This window comes from Zootoca vivipara, chromosome 5 (assembly GCF_965207765.1).
Source record: "Zootoca vivipara chromosome 5, rZooViv2.hap1.1, whole genome shotgun sequence".
Lineage (NCBI taxonomy): Eukaryota > Metazoa > Chordata > Lepidosauria > Squamata > Lacertidae > Zootoca > Zootoca vivipara.
In genome coordinates this window covers 5,002,029-5,028,751 of record NC_142588.1, presented here as the reverse complement: position 1 = coordinate 5,028,751, position 26,723 = coordinate 5,002,029, and the positions used below count along the sequence as shown (strand labels likewise).

The window sequence follows — 26,723 nt, the reverse complement described above, 5'->3', positions numbered from 1 at the left end:
AATCATGAGGGCATCATGCAAATAATAATAATAATAATGAAGCTTTGGACCAGACATGATACCAGGTCATCTTGTAGGAGAAAGTCTCCTCGTGGCTGGGCTGTACAATTTGGAGCATGAAAAAACCAAGTGTGGTGCTACCGGTAAATACAATAGCAAGCAGAGACAGCCCCCTGGTAGTGAACTTGTCCCAAGCTTATTCACTTATTCAGTTCCTTATTCACAGGGGACACTGGCAATTCTTGATACGGGACTATCCTGGTCGAAAGCGGCTGATGCATATGTGGTGGAGATGTCGGATGATTAAAGAATTTTGGAATGCAGTATATGAAGAATTGAAAAAAAAAATTAGGCTAAACTTTCAAAAAAAGCCAGAAGCTTTTTTGTTGGGAATTCTGAACAAGGATATACCGGTTAAGTATAAGGAGATTTTTTTATATGCCTCAGCAGCCGCTCGGCTGCTAATTGCGGGCAGGTGGAAAGGGGACACTGTCCCAACCATTAATGAGTGGCAAAATAAATCGTCAGATATGGTAAACTTAGCCCAACTAACAGACAATCTAAGGGGAACCACCAAACAGTCATTTGCACAAAAATGGGATGTGTTTAAGAGATATATACAAGAGAAAAATAATTATAACGTATTATCCATGGCAGCCATAGAATGACCGGCTTTGTATTAGAGATTATAAGAGTTATGGGTATGATTGGATTCATTGTGGTACAAAAGAAATTATAAGAAGATGAAGAGGAAAGTATGTACTTTGCAAAAAAAGATGAGAAGCACTACGGGAGGCGATGGGAAGTCAACATCACAATAATAGTATAAATGATTTTGTTATCTTTGTGTTTGAAGATTAATTATCAGTTGAGTTAAGCTTTTTTGGATTTATTGTAATATTTGTCTTAAAAATTTGGTATGTTTGTTTTTGGACTAAACTTCAATAAAAATTTCAAAACGCAAAAAAAAAGCGGCTGATGGTTTTTTGTATCTTTATTTTAGATCTTGTTATTTATGTGGAAATTGCTCGATTGGGTTCTGCATTTTCTACCGTATGTTTCATTTATTGTTTACAACCAGTGCTCTTTTTTTAGGGGGAAAAGGTGCCGGTACTCACCATGAAGTTGTTAAGGAAGTAAGTGCCACATTTCAACATTTGGGAAAGAAAGGTGCCAGTACTGAGATAAAAACCAGGTTTAAGATTTCAGTGTTCAATGATGTAATCTAAGAGGGGGGAGGTTGCCAGGGAAAGAATGCCCTGCGACCGACCGCAGAAAATAAATGTGTCCTTTTAAAATAGAGCTTTGGCGGAAGGCGGGGAGAAATTCCTGTGTGGGAGAGGCTGCGTGAAGAGAATGGGCTGCGTGATGAGCTTCTGCTCTCGACCCAAGTTTGCTGAAGCTATGAGGGGAGCAACAAGAAACATACTTGGGGTGTAATGCTCTGCTCTCCCTCCATCAATCCTCAGGTATAAATATGTGTCATCCACATTTCTTAAAGACGCTACAGAGACTCCACAGTGTCTCATTCAAACAAAACACAAATCCTGGTTAAGTGACAAGACCCCTGGAATCTTGCCTCTGTTCAGCAGAGATTGGGGTAGCAGGTAACAGCATTTTTTCATGTTGCAAGCCACCTTGAGCATGGTTTGAACTGTGGAAAGACAGCATACAAATGTATGTACGTATGAAAATGTGAGTTTTCTGAATGATGGGGGGGGAGAGAAAACAGGTGGGAGGACATGGGAGGAGAATTTTTATGCATGACTTCTAATGTTTTCAAAAAAAAGTGGTAGACTATTCTATAGGGAAATGGGTGCGCTGTGGGTTAAACCACTTGCCAGTCAGAAGGTCGGCGGTTCGAATCCCTGTGACGGGGTGAGCTCCTGTTGCTCGGTCCCAGCTCCTGCCTACCTAGCAGTTTGAAAGCACGTCAAATTGTTTCCCAGCGGGAAAGTAAACGGCATTTCTGTGCGCTGCTCTGGTTCATCAGAAGCAGCTTAGTCATGCTGGCCACATCACCCGGAAGCTGTCTGTGGACAAACACCGGCTCCTTGGCCAGTAAAGCGAGATGAGCACTACAACCCCAGAGTCATCCGCGACTGGACCTAATGGTCAGGGGTCTCTTTACCTTATTCTACAGTAAAGGCTGCTTTGTGGGGGGAGGGTGTCGATTTTTATTCATTTGTTTTACAGTCAAGCAGTGCATTGGGCTTTATGAAATCAATGCGTAATAAACTCAAAGAGCACCAGGCCACACCTTTGAGAACCTTTGGTCTAGACCTACTGGCAAGCAAAGAAAAAAAGAAAAGAGGAAGCACAATGGCAGGCGTGTGCTGGAGTGATCACCTGAGCTAGATACCTAGCCATTGGTAAGGTTGACCCCCGCCAAGGGCACAGTCCCAGGGAGTGACAAAAATACTGTCAGTGTGCACCCACTGCCCCATGCAGGAGGAGGCACTTGTCTCCAGCATTAATAGAATCGGCAACAGCTTCTCCTCTCTCTGTGTGTGTGTGTGTGGCAGGGCCTAAGCAATGGAGCCGCAAAGAAGACAGGTGAAGCTATGGGCTCTGTGCCCATAGTTGCCAGAGTTGAGGACTGACTGGGCTCACTGGCACTGCTTGCAACACCTGGAGAAATTGACATCCCCTTCCAACTAGCAGTGTCCTCTCTCTCTCCCCACCACCGTGTGTGTGTGTGTGTGTGTGTGTGTGTGTGTGTGTGTGTGTGTTTAAGAGTCAAGTAAAAAGAAGAGGCTCAATCATCATTTACCCTGCCTGAAAATGCCCCTCTAAATAATTTTTTAAAAGACATTTTATTAAATTTTCCAATTAAACACATTTAAACAATAACAAAACAAACAACAACAAACACAACATCACATAAACATAATAAACACAAAATTCTTCTTCTAAACATCTTATCAATTATTACAATTTTCTTTGCTCTGCCGAGCTTTGACTTCCCTCCCTCCCCCCCCCCAGTCGGGTTTTTTTTTTTTTTGTCCATTCCTGTTTGCAGTTTCTTTATTCCTTCTATCTAAAGTCAATTCGTAGGATATATTTCAGTCCTGCAAGTGTCTTCAAACTTCTACAGTTCTTCTCCATATAGTCCACAAATTTACTCCAATCCTTTTGAAACTTTGACTCTCCCTGGTTTCGGATCCTGCTAGTCAGTCTTGCTAGTTCCGCATAGTCCATCATTTTTGTCTGCCATTCTTCAATCGTCGGTAACTCCTGAGTTTTCCATTTTTGGGCTAACAAAGTCCTAGCCGCGGTTGTCGCATACATAAATAATACTTGATCTTCTTTCACAATCTCCTGTCCTATAAGTCCTGATAGAAAAGCTTCAGGTGCCCCTCTAAATAATTTAGGAAATATAGGGAGCTGCCTCAAAATGAGTTAGATCATTTTTTGACCAAATTGTGTTAATTTTGATTATTGTATGGGCCTGGAATTTCAATAAAAAAATAAAAATGCATATATATGGGGGAAGTATTCTTAAGCACAACTGTATTTATATTCATGACAATAACATATCAAAAATGCAGTGTGCTGGGAGAAATTGCCTGAAAAAATGTGTACATTACTGAATTCAAAAATGTCTTTGTTGGACAAATTTCACACTAAAATACTGAGGATTTTTTTAAATAAAAAAGACAACAAATTGCTGCAGAACTGTGGAGAACTGAATTTAAGATTGGAGAGAATCAAAATGGGCAGGACCTTTCTACAAATGGGTTACTGGCAACAGGATTTCTAAAAAGTATTTTATTCTAAATATAAATGCATACACAAAAACAAGAAAACAATAAAGTAATAATTAAAACTAATAGTGTGTGTGTGTGTGTGTGTGTGTGTGTGTGTGTACAGCCTAATATTTCTTATTCTTGTTTCTCTCTCCCCAAAATTATATTTAGTCATATAATGTTTTTTTCAAATCTTATTTATCTTTTTTAAAAATGAAAATCCTTCAAAGAACACTAAGTTTTATTTACTTTTCCTAGAACTGGTGACCATGAACTTTCAAACTGTTCTGACTTTTGATCTTACTTTCTCAGCAAGCTCGATACCCACTTTATCTTGCTATTCTTACAGTGTAGGCAATTCCAGAGTTCTCCATTGAGCAGCTAATAACATTTTTGCAGCTCTTGTTAAATTCCCAAACAGTGATGCCTAGTTGGACTGATTCTAGTGCCAAGGACATCATATGAATGCTGTAGAGCAAAAGAACAATGTACCATGTATGCATGTATGATAAGAGAGAAAAAACCACCTGGAAGGACTCACAGTTTGTCACCTAAGCTCAGCAGGGCCGTTCTCTGTGTCTTTCCGTTGCTTTCTGTAAAGACGTAGGTACAGATCTGATCCAGCAGAAAGAGATTCTGATGAGGCATGAATGTTTGTGTTCCGTTGGAACCAAGATTTGCATCTCTAAGTTCCTCTTTCTCTTACTGCTGCCTCCCCAGACTCTTCTTTCTGTGAGTGCTTTCGGAGGGAAAGTTCTTCTCAGCATTCTCTAATAATTAGTGGGGAGGGGGGACCTCCCCCTGGAAGCACCCACAGAATTTAATAATTACTTATTTGTTTAAAAGCATTTATAAACGTCTTAATAAAATGTAAATAATTTGTAAGCATCATACAACATAAAAGAGCAAACAATGTCATTAGAACAAAAATACTGCATGAAAGTGCCAAAACTGCAGTATAAAAACCATAGATAAACACACACACAAGGAATTCAAACAAAGAAATTCAGCACCCTGTCTTATGGGTCGCACACAGCAGCTTAGAGTGGATTAGATGCACTTCTGGTGTGCATGCTTTTCATATCACCCACACAATGTTGTCCTCATCAAAATGGCAGCCCCCGTGTCCTCCCAACATTGAATCAGATTTTCCCTATCTGCAGATAATCCTCTAGAACAGGCATGTCAAACTTGCGGCCCTCCAGATGTTTTGGACTACAATTCCCATCTTCCCCAACCACTGGTCCTGCTAGCTAGGGATCATGGGAGTTGTAGGCCATAACATATGGAGGGCCGCATGTTTGACATGCCTGCTCTAGAAGAAGAAGAAATTAACCAACAGCAATTGGCATGTTACTCCAGTGTGGACACACTGAAGCACATTAAGCGGGTTTGGTTTTGCTTTCTGTGTGTGTAGCAAGGCTTTCCCTTAGTGGTATCTTCCACTGCATGTTACTCCAGTTTCCATCTCTTGTTGCTGGAGTCGTAAGTGGAGTTGTAACAAAACTGAGCGACACATTGTATAATAAAGCAAAATAATACAAAACATGGGTTCCATGATCACTGCAGATGGTGACAGCAGTCACGAAATTAAAAGACGCCTGCTTCTTGGGAGAAAAGCAATGACAAACCTAGACAGCATCTTAAAAAGCAGAGACATCACCTTGCCTACAAAGGTCCGTATAGTTAAAGCTATGGTTTTCCCAGTAGTGATGTATGGAAGTGAGAGCTGGACCATAAAGAAGGCTGATCGCCGAAGGATTGATGCTTTTGAATTATGGTGCTGGAGGAGACTCTTGAGAGTCCCATGGACTGCAAGAAGATCAAACCTATCCATTCTGAAGGAAATCAGCCCCGAGTGCTCACTGGAAGGACAGATCCTGAAGCTGAGGCTCCAATACTTTGGCCACCTCATGAGAAGAGAAGACTCCCTGGAAAAGACCCTGATGTTGGGAAAGATGGAGGGCACAAGGAGAAGGGGACAACAGAGGACGAGATAGTTGGACAGTGTTCTCAAAGCCACTAACATGAGTCTGACCAAACTGCGGGAGGCAGTAGAAAACAGGAGTGCCTGGCGTGCTCTGGTCCATGGGGTCACGAAGAGTTGGACACGATTAAACGACTAAACAACAACAATACAAAACAGAATATATTTTTAAAAGGTTACATACGGAGGAATAGTATTAAATGGTTTAAACATGCAAGAAATCATGCGTGCAGCAATATTGAAATGAAACATTTAATACTATTCCTCCGTATGTAACCTTTTAAAAAATATACTCCCATTTATATTCTGCTTTGCATATTCTGCTTTATTATACAATGTGTATGCAGGTAGCTCAGTTTTGTTATCATTCATTGGTTGTATGCCTTGTATCTTATTTCCAGCTGATGAAGACTATTACAAAACAGTAGTATCATTTCAGAGACACTGTCCTTTTGAGGCTTTTGAGACACCTTCTGTTGAAACTTTTGAAAGACTATCGTGAGACTGTCCTTAGATATCTGTTTTGAACACACGGCTTGACGATCCTCACTACCACTCTGTTATATTGTACATATGAACTTTGTTTGGTTCATTCCTACACTTGTAATGCTATCATTATTCTATTATATATTCTCTGCCTACGTGTTGTGTTTGTATTGTTGTGATTCGTTCTTAGTGCAACATAAGGGTTTGTTTTTGGTTCAGAGTCATAAGTGTGGCAGTGTGCAAAACATACTGTTTCACAGCAACAGTGCATTGTATAGCATCTTCTAAGACAACCGTTGCTATGGCAACACACAAGCACGGGGTTTGGTACTGATGCTGAATTCAGCTGGGGAGTGCAGGGAGCAAGGGACCAAGATATCAATTACAGCAGCAAGAGGCCCTTAGGGCTGCAAAGGTAGTTTTTGAAATATTTGAAGACACTAAATTATATTTTACTCTATCAGACAATTGGTCCATTTAGTCCAGTATTATTTTCCCTCCTTAGGAGCAGCTCCTACACAGGGATCTATTGCTACCAAGAGGGGCTCATGCCTAGAAAGCATGAGTCCATGCAGATTTCTACTTGTTCCATGCTTTCCAGTTTGTCCCCCCCCTTTCCCTTGGAAAGCCCGCTCTTTAAGACCACATCAGAACAAATATCAAACCACATTAAACCTGATTGGCGTTTGCTCCCATTCAGCAGTAAATATCAGGCATTCCTGTGGGAGAGCAATGGGACAAGCAAACATCTGAACAAGCACTGGGTGCAACTGAGACCTTATGCATGCAAAGTGCACTCTCTTCCACAAAAGTAGGTCCTTCCCCAGAGCTCTGTAGGCAATTCCATGCAGAACCTCCAAAGCCAGAGTAAGATTTCCATTTACTCTTTGTCAGGGTTGGGACTCATGGCTAGCAAAAACAGAACCAAGTCAGCACAGATTTTATACCGGATTGCCTATCTGGTAGCACAAAAAGGATTACCTTCTCAGGGTGTCGCCATGGTTTAACTCCAAGGGACCTACAGCCTTTTCCAAATTAAAACAGGCAGTGGATCTGGTGGGATACTCCTCTCTATGTTCTCCCTCCACAATCCAAGGCAGTAAAAGGTAAAGGACCCCTGGACGATTAAGTCCAGTCAAAGGCTGCTATGGGGTTGCGGCACTCATCTCGCTTTCAGGCCAAGGGAGCCGGCATTTGTCCACAGACAGCTTTCCAGGTCATGTGGCCAGCATGACTAAACCGCTTCTGGTGCAACAGGACACCGTGACGGAAACCAGAGAGCACGGAAATGACACTTACCTTCCCACTGGAGTGGTACCTATTTATCTACTTGCACTGACGTGCTTTCGAACTGCTAGGTTGGCAGGAGCTGGGACCGAGCAACGGGAGCTCACCACCATCGCTGGGATTCGAACCGCTGACCTTCTGATCAGCAAGCCCAAGAGGCTCAATGGTTTAGACCACATCACTTCTGGATACCAGCTGCTGAAAACCACAGGGCAGGGGAGAGGGCTCTTGTGCTTAGTTCCTGTGACCTCTAGCTGGCCACCCTGAGAACAGGAGGCTGATCCAGCTGGGCTAGAGGAGCCATCGGTCTGATCCAGAAGGCTCTTCTTATGTTCTCATCCAAATTCAGGATTAATGCAGGGAAACTTGGTTGCGTTGTTAATTAGTACTGAAGACAGCACAATAAATTATTCAGCGCCCAATTTTGTATGTCATTATTAACAACGGCAGAATGAGTGATCCTTGAGAGCTTGGCAGGTGTACATGCATTCAATATTTATAAATATTTGTCACGCACTGAAAAATCTATGAACAATAAGGGCAAATGCCACTACATAGCACTATTGTCAGGCTGTAGTCAATGAGAGTCACTTCTTTGACGTTACACTTCTTTGACAACCTCTCCTAGACAATGACAGCTCAAGAGAGCTCTGGGAGGAAGACCTTTCATTGCCTACAGAAAGCCACCCAATCTTAAACAACTCCTCACCCACAATAAGACAACCACCTGACTTAACATGGACATTGGTACCAGAGCCTGCAATAAACCCAGATGCCAACTTTGCTGCCACATACACCCGGACAACACCATTACTGGCCCCAACAACATCCAACATACCATCTCATATTCATGTTGGTTATTTTTAATAATGGGGTATTTAAAGAGGAGAAACAAAGGAGGGGATGAGAGAGGAAAGTTGTAACAGGAAGAAGGAAATGTGAAAGGAGCAGGGGAAAGAGAGGGTGAGGTATAAGTTACGTAGAAGAAAGGAAGACGAAATTACGCGGATCGCTCTGCCGCCTGGGTGCATGGCATGTGCTGGGTGTCTGAGCGGCTAGCTCCACTGCTGACTTTGAGGTGGGGTGGGGGAAGAGGAACTGAAAAGTCTTCTCCATTAAATTTTTCTGAATCAGCAAGTTCTGCCTGAAACAGGGAATGAAAATCCCAGGACCTCCAGAGTAACTGCCTATATTCACATACCCTCCAACATTTCTCCAATGAAAATAGGGATGGCCCATTCCATAATGATAATTTTACTATTTGTCCCCTCCACATCTTGCTTGGTTGCCCCAACCACTCTGGGCAGCTTCCAACATATATAATAATATAATAAAATATCATACATTTTGTTTAAAGACTTCGTTCTGCACCGAACATTTCGGTGTTCAGATCCATACCCTTCAACATTTCTCCAATGAAAATTAGGGACGTCCTAAAGAAAAGAGGGACATTCTAGGATCAAATCAGAAATCGGGTCTGCTTCTCTAAATCAAGGATGTCCCTGGAAAATAGCAACATGGAGGGTCGGTATTCAGTGTGCAGAAAGCTAAACCATAGATTCATCATCATCATCATCATCATAATTTTTTATTATTTATACCCCACCCATCTGGCTGGGTTTCCCCAGTCACTCTGGGCGGCTCCCAACAGAATATTAGAACAGAATAAAACTTCAAACATTTACAACTTCCCTAAACAGGGCTGCCTTCAGATGTCTTTTAAAAGTCAGATAGTTGTTTATTTCCTTGACATCTGATGGGATGGCGTTCCACAGGGCAGGCGCCACTCCTGAGAAGGCCCTCTGCCTGGTTCCCTGTAACTTGGCTTCTCGCAGTGAGGGAACTGCCAGAAGGTCCTCAGCGCTGGACCTCGGTGTCCGGGCTGAACGATGGGGGTGGAGATGCTCCTTCAGGTATACTGGGCTGAGGCCATTTAGGGCTTTAAAGGTCAGCACCAACACTTTGAATTGTGCTCAGAAATATACCGGGAGCCAATGTAGGTCTTTCAGGACCAGTGTTATATGCAGACAAGCTGTCAGGCCGCCACTCGCTGTAGGCTTGGGAGTCGTGGGCATGCTGAATGTCACCCCCCTTCAGGGAAGACACCCGTCCTCTCCCCTGCCTGCCTGCCTGCCTGCCTCCTCCAGCCAGGAGCGGGGGCAACAGTGGGCGGCATGCTGAATGTTATCCCTCTCAGGATGACACCCGGGGCAGGCTGTCCCCACAGCACCAACATTGCTCCGCCTCTGGTTATATGGTCTTAATGGCATCTCCCAGTCACCAGTCTAGCTGCCGTATTCTGGATTAGTTGTAGTTTCTGAGTCACCTTCAAAGGTAGCCCCACGTAGAGCACATTGCAGTAGTCCAAGCGGGAGATAACTAGAGCATCATGCACCACTCTGGCGAGACAGTCTGCGGGCAGGTAGGGTCTCAACCTGCATACCAGATGGAGCTGATAGACAACCTCCCTGGACACAGAATTAACCTGGGTCTGCATGGACAGCTGTGAGTCCAAAATGACTCCCAGGCTGTGCACCTGGTCCTTCAGGGGCACAGTTACCCCATTCAGGACCAGGGAGTCCTCCACACCTGCCTACCCCCTCTCTCCACAAAACAGTACTTCTGTCTTATCAGCAACTGCCTTCACTGGTTCTGGTTTAAAAGAGAGGCAGAGCTTATCACTTTGGCAAATAAATTTCCCAAGAGGGATAGGATGTCAATATAAAATGATTGTACCAAACTCTGCCTACCTCAGTTATCATTTTGCCTTTGCCTCTGCGCAGCCATGTTGTGACTGGGGGGCCTCCGTGATTTCCAGCTCTCTCAAGGGAGATGCAGAGGTCAACCGTTTGAGGACCCCAGTGTTAGATGACTGAGAGCCAGCAAAACTTCAAAAGCTTTTCACGACTGCTTGCGCAGGGGATGGGGCGGGATTTATAAGAACCTCCTTAAGACAACAGAAGGTTATTTCAAAATGTGCTGATTTGGGCTTGTCGTTGAGGAAAATAAATTGATTTGTGGGGTGGGGCTGCATATACTATGCATGAGATAATATTTTCCACCCAACCTTCCCATGAGAACAGAATTTCAATGATATTTTTAATATGCAGCAAGGCAGAATATTTTATTAAAATATCCTTTTGCTTTGGAAAATTGCCAGCCGTTTCCCTTAACTGGAAAAAAAATAATCTTGACATGTATAGGTTCAGATATGCTTCTGCAAGAAGAGCACAAATCTAGTTTACCCTGGTGGGCTCCCATTTTAGCCAAATTATTTCACATATATATTGATCAGTTGTGGAAGCAAAGCATAATAATCCCAATATTTTAAAATGGTTGCAAAACAACCACCACTCCAGCATCCTACGTGCAAATTTTAAAGTCTATAGTCAATTTCTATTAGATAAATAGGAAGACTGAGCTGAACCACGGGATCTTATAAGAGAAGAACTAGCCGACTTCCAATAAAAGATAACAGCCAGATGGATCTACAGTGTTCATGCCCACCACGACCTATGACCACAACCTGTCACATGGATCTGTTTTTGCTGTTTTAATACATGTCTGTGCCTCACTTTGTTGTCCCTTTGCCTTTAGCTCTCTCCACCCCGCAATCTTTCCACTTCTACCTTCTCCCATTCACCTTAAAAGGATGTAATTAAAACAAAAAAAATAAAATTGTGGTTGTGCCCCTGGTTTGACGCACATTAGTTTGGCTTTTAACCCAGTTTTAGTATCTCAACCCATCGACAGAAGCCAAAGTCTATTAAGACAAATGCCTTGCTTTATATTGTTGTGAGTCTGGGGGGTGGGCGACTCCCCCAAACCCTAGAAATTAATAAATAGTAGTTATTTGCAATTGATGCTTTTGAATTTTGGTGCTGGAGGAGACTCTTGAGAGTCCCATGGACTGCAAGGAGATCAAACCTATCCATTCTGAAGCAAATCAGCCCCGAGTGCTCACTGGAAGGACAGATCCTGAAGCTGAGGCTCCAATACTTTGGCCACCTCATGAGAAGAGAAGACTCCCTGGAAAAGACCCTGATGTTGGGAAAGATGGAGGGCACAAGGAGAAGGGGACGACAGAGGACGAGATGGCTGGACAGTGTTCTTGAATCTACAAACATGAGTTTGACCAAACTGCGGGAGGCAGTGGAAGACAGGAGTGTCTGGCGTGCTATGGTCCATGGGGTCACGAAGAGTCGGACATGACTAAACGACTAAACACAGTTATTTGGAGTATTGAAGGGAAGATTGCAGGCCAGTGGATAAATATAGGCTAAGGTTCCTTTCCAAGCCAGAGCTTCACCTGGGATAAAGGCATCAACATGACAAAAGGTGTTGATGGCCCATCTGATAGGAATCTTGGGTCTGGGCAGACAGAGGTTGCCAAGTTGGCAGGAACAAGGAGTCTTTGGCAAGGTGTGCTGGGGAGAAGAAGGGGAGAGATCCATATTGGGCAGGCTGGCTGAAGGCTGGCTGACTTGGAGAGATGCCTTGGACTCCAGGGCTGCACTGCTATGGGGAACCAGTCCTGCTTGAGATGACCATGCTGTAAGATCTGGACTCCTGCCATGAGGACTGAAGTTGTAAACAGGTGAATAAGCCATATTTCTTAAAGCTACAACAGTCTCCGCCATGTCTTCAATTCTCCACAGGAGAATTCTAGAACCCCCTAGAATCTTGCCATCATTCGGTGGTACCCCCCCCCCAAAAAAAAAAATCACAGAAAGGTCAGTGGCTTGTGGAAAGTATTAATGTAGGAAAGCCATTTTGGTATACAAGTGGTATATAAATTAGTAAATGAGAATAATATTTGGGGGGGTTTGATACAATGAAAACATATATAGTCAGGGACATAAATTCTAGGTCCACCCAAGCAATTTTAGATATCTCAAGCGGAAAATGAAGAAATGTATTGACACACACAGCCAACATTTCTGTTTGTAAGATGACATAGGGAACGCAATTGCAGGGTCAACAAGCCTTGCAGCAGTAGTGAGGAACCTACTTAGGCCTGCTGCCACACCCCTCAAAATGGCCCATGAGACCATTTCTAGTAAACTCTACTCAACTGCCAATCATGTGACATCATCTGATGTCACCTATAAGTCATTTCAATCTACCCTGCCATTTTCTGTGATTTCTTAGCAATGGACTTTACATATCTTACACATTATGATTCTATGTACATTTTACATACAATTCCCCCTAATATGCAGGTAAAATACCGGGGTGGGGGGAAATCATTAGACAATCACCCCACTCATTTTTGCCTCTAGCTCCACCCATGATTATAATGGAGCCGCTGGAAGTTTTTTTCAGGTTCGAATCCAGCCCTCAGTCTAAAATAGGTTTTGCACCTCCATTTGTAGTCCTTGGGGGGGGGATCCATAACCAGCTTTAAGGACCTTTACTGCCCCTACTTCAGGGAAACTAATCGTAGTGATGAGAGGTGGCTTTTTGTTTTCTTTTTACAAAATTACAGAAATTCTCAGATGACCATCCCTCTGTCCCAAGATGTTTTGTGCGGCAGATGTGGAGTTAACTGGGGGTGGGAGTTGGCTGTGGTTGAACATAATAAATCGTGGAAATAAAGCAACGATCTTGGCAAGGGCATTTATTTACATATGGGAATAATACAAATGACACCGTGTGTGTTTTTCAAAATAATACCATGTTCAAAAACGGTCACCTAGAAACAGTGTTCAAAAGGAATTACACCCATGAACAGATGTTTCCTTATTATAAAAAATCTTTAAAGAGGGTACATTTTCAGGCTGCAGCTGCTTAGAAGCTGGTATTCTGGAGTCTGAATCAGTAAAGGGACCCCTGACCGTTAGGTCCAGTCACGGACGACTCTGGGGTTGCGCGCTCATCTCGCGTTATTGGCCGAGGGAGCCGGCGTACAGCTTCCGGGTCATGTGGCCAGCATGACTAAGCCGCTTCTGGCGAACCAGAGCAGCGCACGGAAATGCCGTTTACCTTCCTGCTGCAGAGGTACCTATTTATCTACTTGCACTTCGTGCTTTTGAACTGCTAGGTTGGCAGGAGCAGGGACCGAACAATGGGAGCTCACGCCGTTGCGGGGATTTGAACTGCCGACCTTCTGATCGGCAAGCCCTAGGCTCTGTGGTTTAACCCACAGCGCCACCCGCATCCCGAATCAGTCAATAATTGTGCACAAAGCTCTCTCCTTCTCTCTCACACGGTGTGTGTGTGTGTCGCCCACTTGTTTTCAACTGCCCATTAAATGAGAGCTGTAGATAACACACTGTGTCTCGACTTTTTACTGGACTGACATGGCAAAAAGATGTTGACAAAGTCTGGGATTTGCTATGTGACTCAAATTAAATTGGTTGCGTACTATTTGCTGCAGCTGGTGGGAAAACCAGGTGGTTAATTAAGCTTCTTTATTGTATCATGAAGATCATATGATATAAGTTGTCATGGATCCATCCAATGACCTCCTTCTTTGCTGTTGCCACCCCCACCCTCAATTTTTTGTAGTGACAGTGATATAAGTTGTTACATTCATTTCATCATTTTTTTCTGTGTTTTTTGTTTTGCAACCTTTTGATTCATACACCTGACCGGAAACTTCTCAATCTCCCAGCTAGACAATCAGCACAGTGTAGTGGATATTGGTAGACTTCAACCTCTGAGTTTAAATCCCACCTCCATTGTCTTTGTCCTATTATCTGTGCTCATTTACAGCACTGATAGGCTTCCTGCTACCTGATAACACACCTTACAACATGAAATCAAACAGGTAAAAATGCAATAACTATGGCAAGTACAAAGTACAAAGTACAAATAACTATGGCAAGTACAAAGTACAAAGTACTTTGTACTTTGTTATGGCAAGTAACAATTGCAGAATAAAATTTGAAAAGCCAAGAATGAAAAAGTGGATTGAAGCAGATCTAACAATCTGAAATGGATGCAAAAGACCTGGGGAAATGAAAAGAACTTAGCATGGTGCAGCGATCTAAAGTCACACAACATGGTATGAAGCAAGCACTAGACAAGACTCTGCGGGGAGCAGTGGCGGAGCTTCATGCTCCGACACCGGGGCTGACACGCATCCTGGGGGCAGGACACGCTGCCTGCCGGGATCACGCAACCAGGGGCGCTGCGCTCCCATCGCCCCCCTCTTCCTACGCCCCTGGTGGGGAGGCTATGCCATAAACCCATTGCCATTACTACTAGCAGCCAGCCTCCCAGGCCAGGCAGAAAAAAGCCTCTGGAGAAAATATCAAAGTCTGCTTGGAACATGTGGGGAGGGGCAATCCCCACAGGTTAGGGGTGGCTGATTTTGTCTCACACCACACTGCAGAGCTTTCCAAACTTTTTATGTTGGTGGCACACTCTTTAGACATGCATCATTTCGCAGGGCATAATTCAGTTCTACTTTCCAGCCCTAGGAGGAGAGCGGGGAGCACAATTCAAAGTGTTGGTGCTGACCTTTAAAGCGGTCTCAGCCCAGTTTACCTGAAGGAGCATCTCCACCCCCATCGTTCAACCCAGACACTGAGGTCCAGCTCTGAGGGCCTTCTGGTGGTTCCCTCACTGTGATTAGCGAGGTTACAGGGAACCAGGCAGAGGGCCTTCTTGGTAGTGGCACCCAGCCTGTGGAACACCCTCCCACCAGATGTCAAGGAAAAAACAACTAGCAGACTTTTAGGAGACATCTGAAGGCAGCCCTGTTTAGGGAAGCTTTTAATATCTGAAGGACTATTGTATTTTAATATTTTGTTGGAAGCCGCCCAGAGTGGCTGGGGAAACCCAGCCGGATGGGCGGGGTAGAAATAAATTGTTATTATTGATTATTATTATTATTATTATTAGTGCCAGACACCTACACACTGCAGCCGACACACAGTTTGGAAAACTCTGCCATCCTGGCTCACCTCACATGTCCATTTGTTTTGGCTTGTTGTTAATTCTATGCCAAGGTCTAGTAGTAGACAAACAGAAATTGTGTAGACCATACATACAGAAAAATGGAAGCCATAGTCAGTGGTATTTTTCTGGAAAAAGAGATGTTGGGACTCACCATGAACACCTCCCTTGTTCTCTTACCCTTGTTCTCTGGCCTGAGAGGTGCCAGAACTGAGTTTAAGGAGGCTTTTAACGTTTAATAGATTATTTTATTTCATTTTTCTGTTGGAAGCCGCCCAGAGTGGCTGGGGAAACCCAGTCAGATGGGCGGGATATAAATAATAAATTTATATATATTTATTAATTATTATTATTATTATTATTATTATTATTATTATTTTATGACCTTACATGCTTAATTAGTTTCCTGTCAAGTTCATATGAATGTAGCAAATGTCAGCCTGTAGAAGAACAACTTAGGACATTTGTTCTTCATTTTTCTTGTTTTGTAACTGAGCTATGGAAAAACTTCAATCATTCTGTACTACCAAAACTCTAAATAGACCTTGAAAGACTTTTGACAGTCAAAAAGCAATTGTTTCAGACAGATCGGGTCCTCCCTCAAAGAGGGCACGTGTTGCGGTGAGACCTGGAGACCAACACCCTGTGTTGTGGGTGGGTAAGATTGGTCAGCCACAGCATCCAATCGGTAGGTCCCTCGATGTTGGGTTCAATCTGGCCAATGGGGCGCAGTCCAAATGGATTGAGGGACCTATATATACCCATGAATGTGACCCAGAGCTTCCATTCAGAACAAGCTAACAGCGTGTCCTCTGTGCTACCAAGAGAGAGAGCGATTTACCTTCGAAGGATCGTCCTGGTGATCTTTTTCCTTTATTCTCCTCCCCCCCCTTTCCCCCCTAGATTCTCCCAGTAGTTATTCTTCCCTCCTTGGTTAATTCCCTTCATTTCCTTGCCTTTCCCTTCCCGCCCATAGGGGCTTTCGCCCCACAGGGCTTCGGCTCCTAGAGTGCTCGCGGTTTGCGGAGCTTGCCGCCAGGGCCGTCTTAAGCCCATCCAGCGCCCTGGCGCTAGGTCCCTCCAGTGCCCCCCTCCAGAGCCTCTCCAAGGGCCTGGGAGTGCCAAGTGGACCGCAGCAGCAGCGGGAGGCCACCTCCGAGGACTCCGCACTGTGCCTCCTTCTCGTTTCCCCAGCGCTGGGTTCCGCTCAGTCAAGCTTCGCCACCAGCACACGCACCGCGGGACCAGCAAGAGCTGCTTGGGCGCTGTGCGCACGCTGGTAGCAAAGCTCGACTGAGCGGAACCCAGCGCTGGGGAAACGAGGAGGCGCAGTGCGGAGTCCTCGGAGAAGGAGCGCAGTCCTGGCCAGATTGCCGGAACCCTGCGCTCACTTGGCGCCCTTCCAGCGCCCTCCAGCGCCCTCCAGCGCCCGGCACAATGGTTCTCCGCGCCACTAGCCTCTATGGCTAGGATGGGCCTGCGTTGCTGCTGCCTGCTTAATTTTCCGGTGGCCTTTTGCTTTCCTTCTCCGTTCCGGCTGCACTTCGGGGCTTGGAAATTTTATTGGTATTTTGTCTGTTGCGATATTGGCATTCTGTCTAGCCGATCACTTTGGGGCATCGCAGAAAGTCCCTCTCTGAGCGAATTGCTGAGTTTCACCACTGTTCTGCTTGGCGGCTGGTGGGGAATTTCCTAGGGCTGGGGATACCCCTCCCCCCCCCATCTTAACGCCATTCGTAATTTTGTACCTTCTTTTCAAGTAGGGGAGGTGTTAGCCCAGCTAATTTTGGCGGGAGCGCCATCTTGTTTTGGCGGGAGCGCCATGTTGATTGCGAGGTACCTTTTTAATTCCATCTGTATTTTCTGTAATTCCCCGTTTAATAAGGTGGTTTCGGGATGCCTATTAAGAGGAATCCCAGTCCTGCTCTCCCTTCCAAAAGGGTGATTAGAGGCCCGTCTCAGTCACTGCGTTCAGCGCCTCCCCCAGCGGTTCCCCAGCATACGCTGGATCGCTTGGGTGCAATTATGGCCAATATTGGATCAGATCCAAGGTTTAATACAGAGCTGGAGTCTCTGGCTCAGCAGTTTGGAAGGCTCAGCCCGGCACTTCCACATCTTCCACGGTTTTTGAGGCTCATGGTCCTTCGGATGTGAGCGAAGGGAGCGAGGCTTTTGACTAAGCTGGTCAAAGGCACACCTAGCCTCAGAGAACACCTGGACCTCTAGTGACAAATAGGTATCCAGTACTTGCTCCTTCAGAGGGAGTGCAACCCCCATCCAACTTGCCAATTTCCCAAACATGGGAACCTTTGTCTTCCCAGTCTACCACTGCATCTGGACACCTGCCCAAAGTTTTTGCAGCCTCTCCCGATTCAGCTATTATAGAGAACCAGAGCTGTGTGATATCAGCATCCTGGTGACACTTTGCTCCCTAAGGACCGCACCCAACAGCTTCAAATAAATAGTTTGAAAACTCACTGCTTTCCCTTGACAGCATTTTACAAAATTATGTGCATTGTGTCAGGAGTATGGGCAGGAGTCAGGCTCTGGGGCATGTAGTGCTTTGCAGAACTGGGGCCTGCCTCAGCTTGTGCTGGAGAAGCAAGGAGTGGCCACTCAGGTGAAGACCTCAACTTGTGCTGGAGAGGCAAGGAGTGGTCACTCAGGTGAGGCCACTTGATACCTCACTGCACCTGGTGGCAGGAGCTGGGAGGGATAAAAGCTCAGCATTTCCCTTCAGCTCTTTGCCACAGCAACACTATCCCTGCCTGGTTGCCTCTGGCCTCTTGCTCCTTGGACCCTTGCCTTGCCGACGCCTTGTTCCTTGGACCCTCGCCTTGCCGACACTTTGATCCTCGACCCTTGGACCCTTGCCTTGCCGACGCCTTGCTCCTTGACTCCCAGACCTTCGCCTCTGCCTTGCTCCTTGACCCTGCGACTGCCTGCTGCTGGACCCTCAGCCCTGCACCTGTTCCTGCTTCTACACCACCATCTTGCCTCTGGTCCTGACGTCCGCCGACCGGACCGTGACATATTGTCTCTCGAAAGAGAACCTGCCCAAGTGATGCCCCACATATACACTAAGTATTACCACCCCAACCTCCCTCCCTCCCTCCTCTCTGCCCCCTTCTTCTCATTGACAGCATTTCTAAAGCGATGTTTACAGCATGCAACAGTTAACACTAAGGAAAGTCAGGTTTTGTAGAAACGTCCTTCTTTGACATAAAGTTCCTCAATATGCCTCGGAATGTGGCTTTTGTCTGTTCGTTTTGCAAAGAACTTGGAACATTTGGAAAGCTGTATCAGAACAATAAAATTCTGAATGGACATGAACTGACATACTCCCAATATAAGGGGTTGTGCAGCGGGCGAGACTATCTTTGCATATGATGAAATGGTGTATGAAAGCTTTTGCCAAAAATACAATGGTTAGTCTTCAAGCTGCCACAAGTTTTTTTGTTGACTTTGCTGCAGCAGACTAACCCAGCTACCCAGTTCAGAGGGTGTTGGAATCGTAGAAGCCAAGGTTGGGACAAGTACTCTTTGGTGAGAGAACCCCAGCAGAGATTTAAAGTCACATATAAGCTGTTAGAGCTTTAAAATGTGCCCTTTCAGTGAGCCCCAAAATGTCCCATTTCCAAGCTATCCCACTTCGCTAGCACAGAGATAGACCAAACATTTGGTAAATCAAAAAATGGTTTACAGTACTTACAAAACTTTTCAAAGGTTTGCTTTCCTTTTCCTTTTTTCCTTTTTTATATAAAAAAGTTATTTGTTCAATAACCCAAACGTCACTTAATATACAATGAAACCACACAGTTGCTCCTTCACAGCAGAATCAAACGTCCATGTGGATGCCACCTCCTCCTCACGGGTTCCAGATCAGGTGCCTTCCATGGTGACATTAGGGCTCTCCCAGTTTGTTTTGGGTCCCACACATCAACTAGGCCCCACGCTGGATTTGATCTTTGGTGTGTGTATAGATGTGATCATGTCCTCAATTGTGGAAGTAGCATGGTCTGATCACTACGCTCTGAAAGCCAGGATTGACTTCCGGCCCCTACCCCGCTTGGGTGGCGAGCCTATTTGGGCTTGCCCGCAAAGGCTGATGGATCCTGATGGGCCTTGCGGGCCCCTGCTCCCCCTGGCGGCTCACTAGATGAGCTGGTCGAGAACTGGAATAACCGGCTCTTGGTGGCCATCGATGAGATCACACCTAAGCGCCCTCTGCGATCCTGCCGAAACCGGGCAAGGTGGCCGAGAGATTAGAGCAGTGCAACCATCTAAGATATGCTGCATCTTCCCTTATCCTTAACAATATCAACAATTAGGCTACCATTGATGTAATCTGCTGTGTTGTTTCTTTCTAATGTGCTAGCTTCTTCTAGCCAGAGCATCCATTAACCACTTTGCTTCTTATATTAAAATAGTAAGAAAATAATTATGAGTTTTTTTCTGATAAACTCATAAGGCTTTCTTGGAGTTGCTTGAAAAAGAAAAACCATACATATGTTTGCTACTCAGTTTTAATAATACTAAATTAATAAATTTATATCTATACCCCGCCCTTCCCGGTTTAAAAACCGGGCTCAGGGTGGCTAACAGCAAATATAAAACATGGATTGAAATGCGACTTAAAACCAGCATAAAACAGCATAGAATACAACATAAAATGCAGCATTAATATCAATAAAATTCTAAAATTCAGGGGTCATTTTTGGAAGAGGGGAAAAAAATCCAGTCAGTAGACATTGAATGATAACCAGGGCTAACTGGCCAAGTTGGTCCTACTAGGGCCATCAAGGAGGTGTGTGAATAAGGATTTAAATGTGGGGTCCCAGAAAGGGTTTCTTCATAGAAGAGGAAAGGGAAAAGGGAATAGAGGATCAGGCTAATTCAGATTGAAGGCCAGGTGGAATAGCTCTGTCTTACAGGCCCTGGAAGGAGATCAAGTCCTGCAGGGCCCTAGTCTTGTGGGACAGAGCATTCCACCAGGTCGGAGCCATCACTGAAAAAGCCCTGGCCCTGGCGGAGGATAGTCTGGCTTCCTTAGGGCTCGTGATATTAAATCCTGACCTTTTAATAAGCATTTGCTTAACCTCCATGGTGTTTTTCCCCCCCTGTGCCTTCATATTAACTAGGCAGTCATAAGAAAAAATTGAGTTTTCTAGTGCACTATTAACCCTAGAGCACTGAAGATATAAAAAATAGTCTTGGAATGACACCAACATGCATTCTTATTTTTGTAGTAGTAGTGAGGGTAGCTCAGATAAGAGCTGTATCTCTGAATCATCCACCTTGACCCAAGGACACCCAGACTCATCACCAAGTGCACCAACTATGGTCATTCCTGAACAGGAATTGTCCGACCAAAATGCATTGGTAACCTCAAGACTTCATTACTGCAATATGTGCCGCAACGCCGGATCTGGGGCAGTGCAGCTAGTTCCCCTGCAAAAAAACAAACTATACATTCTAAAAAAACAGACTAACATCGCATTTCACGGTTGATATTATTTCCACTGTACTTTCTCTTAAGTGAAGGTGCACTTACATTACACTTCCTAAACAGGAACAGTTAGGCTGCACTCTTCAAATTATTCTTCCCCTTGACCTTTGCAGCCCTGATTTATTAGGTTATAAAAGTCTCGTACTTTCCATACTGCAAGCAAGTGAATATGATTTACAATTCCTTGTACAAAGCTGGTATTTAGAGCCATCACCACTGAAGCTGTCTACGTGCTGCTAAAATAGTCCACAGTGTACAATGCATAAGTTTTATAGCAGGCACGTCCAACAAGTAGATCGTGATCTACTGGTAGATCATGGGGTGTTCCTGGTAGATCTCTGGCCACTCAGTGATGTACTCCCCCCCCCCAAAAAAAGCTCTACAATTTTGGCTTTCCTAAAAAAGCTCAGCAACTTTTGCTTCCTAGCAAAAAAGTGGGCCATCAGATTAAGTTCGACTACCAGACTGGGGATTCAGGACCCTCAACTGTTTTATATAATCAACTTTTGATTACGTTCTGTGTATATCGCAATGCTCATTCAGTTCCATTCATTCATGTATTCAGTTCCATTTATTCATTTGCTCCCTAAAAAAAGCTCAACCAACTTGGCTTCCCCAAAAAAGCTCAACAACTTTGATCCAACAACAATGGGTAGATCACAGTCTGTTGGGAGTTGGACATCCCTGTTTTATAGGATGCCTCTGTCAATATAAATCATATTTTACTGATGGAGGGATAGCCCTGCTTCATCACGCAGTCTTTGCATGGGTGTCTGGTGCCTTCCAAAAGCACAAAATTCTAGCCTGTTTCAGCTCAAGTTCTTCCACCTGTCAGCAACTTTATACTCAACGGAAGACTCACATTGTAAATGACTTCTTCCAGTGAAGACTTTAAAAAACAACACAGTGCTCTCCTTCTGCATAAGTCCTCCCTATTTCTGATCTCTGATGGGCTAAAAAGGATATGATAATGTGAAGTAAAATAATTAAGTTGGCTGCCTGACTAATTGGGAGCAGAGTTTTAGCCAAGTACATTTTAAAATCTAACTTATTACAGTCCTACTTTAATTACTTAACAAGTGCCTTCTACTGTCAAAAGGTGGTCTTTAAAAACATCCACTTGTGAACTCATCTAAATGGCCAAACAAAACCCTTAGTTTGTGATCATCTGGTGTCTACTCTGCAGGGGGGGAAACTGTTTTTTGTAGTAATCTTAAAACAGTGTTAAAATTCTAAACTGATGTGGAAATGTGGGGAGAACTGAACTAGGAAGGAGAAAATGAAAAACAACTGGCAGGTTGGCACATCCCCGGTAACCGCACGTCATAAAGCAAACATAGTTGCTGCAAATACAGTGGTTTCCTGTTGCAAACTCAAAGACATTACATGGGTGCAGAAGATATGCTTATTAAAAACGCCCACAGATCTGCACCTGGGAGCCTGTCTCAGTCGGTGGTTTACTCTCTCTCTTTGCAGGGAACTCTTTACCTCCCCAACCTGTCTGCAAGGGAGCACCTTCTCTCTGTCAGGTGGTGGAGTTTTCTTCAAGGTCTTCTCTTTAAGGCCTGAGGAGAGTTTGAGAAGCGCTCAAACCACTAAGCCACTGTACCAGAGAAGATGGATAAGCATGTGTGATCTCACTCTTCCCGTAATACTCTCTTTCCCCTGTCACAAACTATGGATGCAACTATGATCCCTCTCCCTCCTGTCTTCCACATGATGTACTTTTATGAATGACCAAAATCACCAGTCAAGCCATAGGGAGATAAGAAGCAGCTCTGTTCAAAAGTGGGCAGATGGGGTTCGTCCACCTGGGTAGGGAGCCCATCTAGGAGAAGGAAAACTCTGATCCTCAACCTCCACCGCTTTGCAACAAGTCTAATTCAAGAGAAAGGCTTGGGGAGTAAGCCCTGAGGAAAAATCTGTACCCGATGCACTGTGATTCTCCAGAAGTTTGACTTCACTCCTGGAGGCACACTCCATTGTCTCTCGAGACATACGGATGCCAACAATATTCAACAAGGTGTCATTAAGAGCAGATCACATAGAATTTGTCCTCAATAAAGCATTTAGCTCAAATCACACAGTTGTGGCACAGTTGTAGGACCCAGGTGGCGCTGTGGGTTAAACCACAGAGTCTAGGGCTTGCTGATCAGAAGGTCGTCGGTTCGAATCCCTGCGACGGGGTGAGCTCCCGTTGCTCGGTCCCAGCTCCTGCCCACCTAGCAGTTCGAAAGCACATCAAAGTGCAAGTAGATAAATAGGGACCGCTCTGGCGGGAAGGTAAACGGCGTTTCCGTGCGCTGCTCTGGTCCGCCAGAAGCAGCTTTGTCATGCTGGCCACATGACCTGGAAGCTGTCTGCAGACAAACGCTGGCTCCCTCGGCCTATAGAGCGAGATGAGCGCCGCAACCCCAGAGTCAGACACGACTGGACCTGATGGTCAGGGGCTCCTTTACCCTTTACCTATGTGGCTTCGGAGCAGGAGCTGATGTTCCAAAGAATAGACTCAATGTGGTCGCTTGGGCATGGGGAACTACTGTAGGCATGCTGTTTTTGGAGTCTAGCTCCCTCAAATATCTCAGAAGGCAGGGAGGAATAGGAGGGAATACAGTTTTTTCAGATAGCTTGGACCTAAGCCATCTAGGGCTTTAAAGGTCATAATCAGCGCTTTGAATTGTGCCTGGAAACAGACCAATAGGCCAGTGAAGCTGTTGTAACAAGGGAGTCGTCTGCTCCCTATAACCAGCCCGAGTCAACAATCTGGCTGCAGCTCTTTGAGCTAGCTGAAGTTTCTACCAGCCCCACGTAGAGCACATTACAGTAATCCAAACAGGACGTAGCTAAGGCATGTGTCACTTTGGCCAAATCAGGCATCTCTATACGAAATGAGTCTAGTTTTCAGTAATGATTAAAACCTCAGTCAGGCAATCCTTGGCAAGCGCACAAGGCAAAGTCTCAACCCCCCCCCCCTACCACCACCACCATATTAAGAAAAATTATCTGGGACTGAGCTCAGTATTTCCACTCTTCTTCAGCTTTTCCTAGTGGAAAAACAGCATCAGAGTACAAATACCACCCCACCAAGAAAAACCCTTAGTGTTACTTTATGGTTCACTAGAGGCAGAATCCTAATACTTCAGGTGTTTTGGGAAATGCCTTGACGACTTACCGTTTCTAAACCTCTAATAGAAATGCATTTAAGTTGAACAAGTGAATGCTGAAATAAAGATTTTCTTTAACTGAATGTGAGATACAGACAATAATTCCCTTTTTATATTGCTGTCATCTTTATTTATCATTCCCTCTGCTGGTGAACTTGTGTGACTGGGTGCCCGCAAGTCTGGAAGTAAAACCAGGCCAAGAGTTTCTACTACGGAAGTTGCTCTAACAGAAGACATAGTGAAACTGTTGACCACAAACGTCTTCCTCCACACGTCCTCCCACCTAGCTCCCCTGAACATGTGACTCGCACCACCACCACCAATGCTTTCCTCTTAAACATCAGTGAAGAGAGGCTCTTTGCTTGGCTGGAGAGGAAAAAATGAGAGATTCTCACACTTCTGAAAAGTCTCATATTGGAAGCCAGAAATTTACGTATGGCTTATCAGATGCCATTGCAGATGCCACCACCCTCTGGGTACAGGCACCGACATCCATGTCATCCTAATGTCAGTAGCAATGTGCATCACTGTGTCTTTGTGCACAATGTGTTGCCATGAGGGAGATAATGTGAGCTGCCTCAGTTAACACAGGAGGATAAGAACCTGCTAGATCAGGCCGGTGGCACATCCAGTGGCAAACGGTGCTGCTTGGCTGCCCGGGGCAGCGCCCCCTGGGGGCGGGGTGTCGCTCCGCAGCGTGCATGCATTGTGACATCACGGTGTGCGCGCCAGGACGAGTCAGGACAGACTGCGCATAGCCACACATGCGCAGTCTGTCTGGGTTGGCGCTGCTGTTTTGCTCGGGCGGCGGCAGCGAGGGGCGGGCCAGGGGCGCTGCCCCCGCACTGCCCCCGCCAGACTGGAGCTAGGGGCGGCCTACCCCCTAAGCCCCTCCCTTGCTACGTGCCTGAGTGCATCAATGCAGGATGCTGTTCTCACAAAGGACAACCAGCTGCCTGTAGGAATCCTCAAGCAGGATCCGAGCACACAAGCACTCTCTCCTCCTGGTGTTTGGAAGCATTTCGACCTCCGTCCATAGTTCTCTCTTCCATTAATTTTTCCTATCCTGTTTGAAAGCCATCCAAGTTGGCCATCACTACACTGCTTGAAGAATTACTTTATTTCATGGGATATCCACAAGTTTTAGTATTATGAGAGGGAGAAAAACTTTCCTTTCTCCACGCCATACATAATTTTATAACTTATATTACTTGCATTCTCTATAGATTAAAAAGTCTGAAAAGCTGTGACCTCTCTTCATAAAGGAGCTGCTTCATTCCCTTGATCTCTTTGGTTGCCATTTTCTAAACCTTTTCTGAAGACAATGACGTAGATAACTGGAATCTATGTTAGAGCTGATCAACCGGCATATATTTACCCCACATTCCAGCTGTTGATTTGAGAGACCTCATCCTTGACACGGAAGTCATCTCCAAACTGAGGAGATCCCAGTAGGATATCCTTGGAGCACAACTTTATGATCAGACACTCAATAAATGTTGACTGTGACCAAAAGCCCATTTCTCTTCCTAGCTTCCCAAAAAACAAAACTTCTCCTCGTCTCCCAGCTGCACTTCAGTCATGCATTGTTCAGAGCCAGGCCATCCATGAGGTGGACTCAGGCAGCAGTATCCAAGGGGGGCTGCCATGGGGGCCGCCACTGCCACCGCAGAAGCAGGGGAAGCAGTGGTGGCTTCTAGCTTCTGATGAGGTCCTGTGAGAGCACCACAAGATTTAGCCAGAACCTGGAAGCTGTTTCTGCCGCACAACCCCAGCAAGCAAGGCTTTGGCAGGGCCCCTTCCTGTTTCATCTCAGGCAGGGAAATAGGGCAGGCCGCCTCTGGCATGAACGCTGCACAGAGAAACCAGCTGGACCAGAGCTGGACTCTCTGACTCTTCCAAATTTGTCTCTTATAATCAGGTCTCCTTCTTCCAGGATCAAGTCCCAGATTATTGTTGTTTTGTTAGTTGCCAACAAAATAGGGGGGTGTAGGGAAGGAAGGGGAAAGTGAAGTTGTTGCAGTTTGGGGAAGCCGTCCGTTTCCCCTCTTTCCTGCGTGGTTTGACCTACAACAGTTCCCCTTGTCAGTACATATTTCCTATGCTGAGAAACTGGGCCATCTCCCCCTCTTTCCCTGCCAATTCTATACTAGGTTTTGCCAGCATATACCAACCCTCTCTGCAGCCATTCTGGGCCACCTTTCTCAGATGGTGGGGGGCTGCTTCCTTGACACCCCTAAAGACAACAGGTTGTTTGCCAGGCTGAACAAGTCTGGCCAGTACCAATACTGGCAATGTACACAGCCCAAATGAGTGCAGTTCCCTATTGCCTACACTGACTGGCAGCAGCCACCAAATGAGTGCAGTCCCATATTGTCTACACTGACTGGCAGCATCCACCAAACCACCTGGGAGCAACCACCAGATGAAAATAGCTCAGTATTGACTACACTAACTGGGAACAACCTCTATAAAATGGGGGGGGGGGACACAGAGACAGTTCAGCCTCAGGATCCTCTGATTTATCAATGAAATACAGTAAACCTCAACATGAAACCCCTGTAATTGTCTCTTTTCCTGACTAAATGGGGGGGCTAGCTCTAAAGTGAATCAATTCTAAGCAATTCCTCTACCAA

General features: G+C 45.2%; 1 protein-coding gene across 13 annotated transcripts in view; it reads right to left on the bottom strand.

Annotated features, from left to right (window-relative positions):
- Positions 1 to 26,723, bottom strand: part of A4GALT (alpha 1,4-galactosyltransferase (P1PK blood group)) — a 39,096-nt gene that overhangs the window by 5,139 nt on the left and 7,234 nt on the right. For 3 of the 13 annotated variants that reach the window (XR_015950110.1, XM_035137890.3, XM_088669981.1), the window contains one exon: positions 8,854 to 8,942. The exons of 7 other annotated variants lie outside the window; for them this stretch is intronic. The gene's annotated coding sequence lies outside the window, so the exon portion shown is untranslated. Of the gene's footprint in view, positions 1 to 1,118; positions 1,380 to 4,290; positions 4,584 to 8,853; positions 8,943 to 10,259; positions 10,550 to 26,723 lie in introns of those variants that run through there. 3 more of the 13 variants (XM_035137897.3, XM_035137894.3, XM_088669979.1) reach the window with 3 other exon arrangements.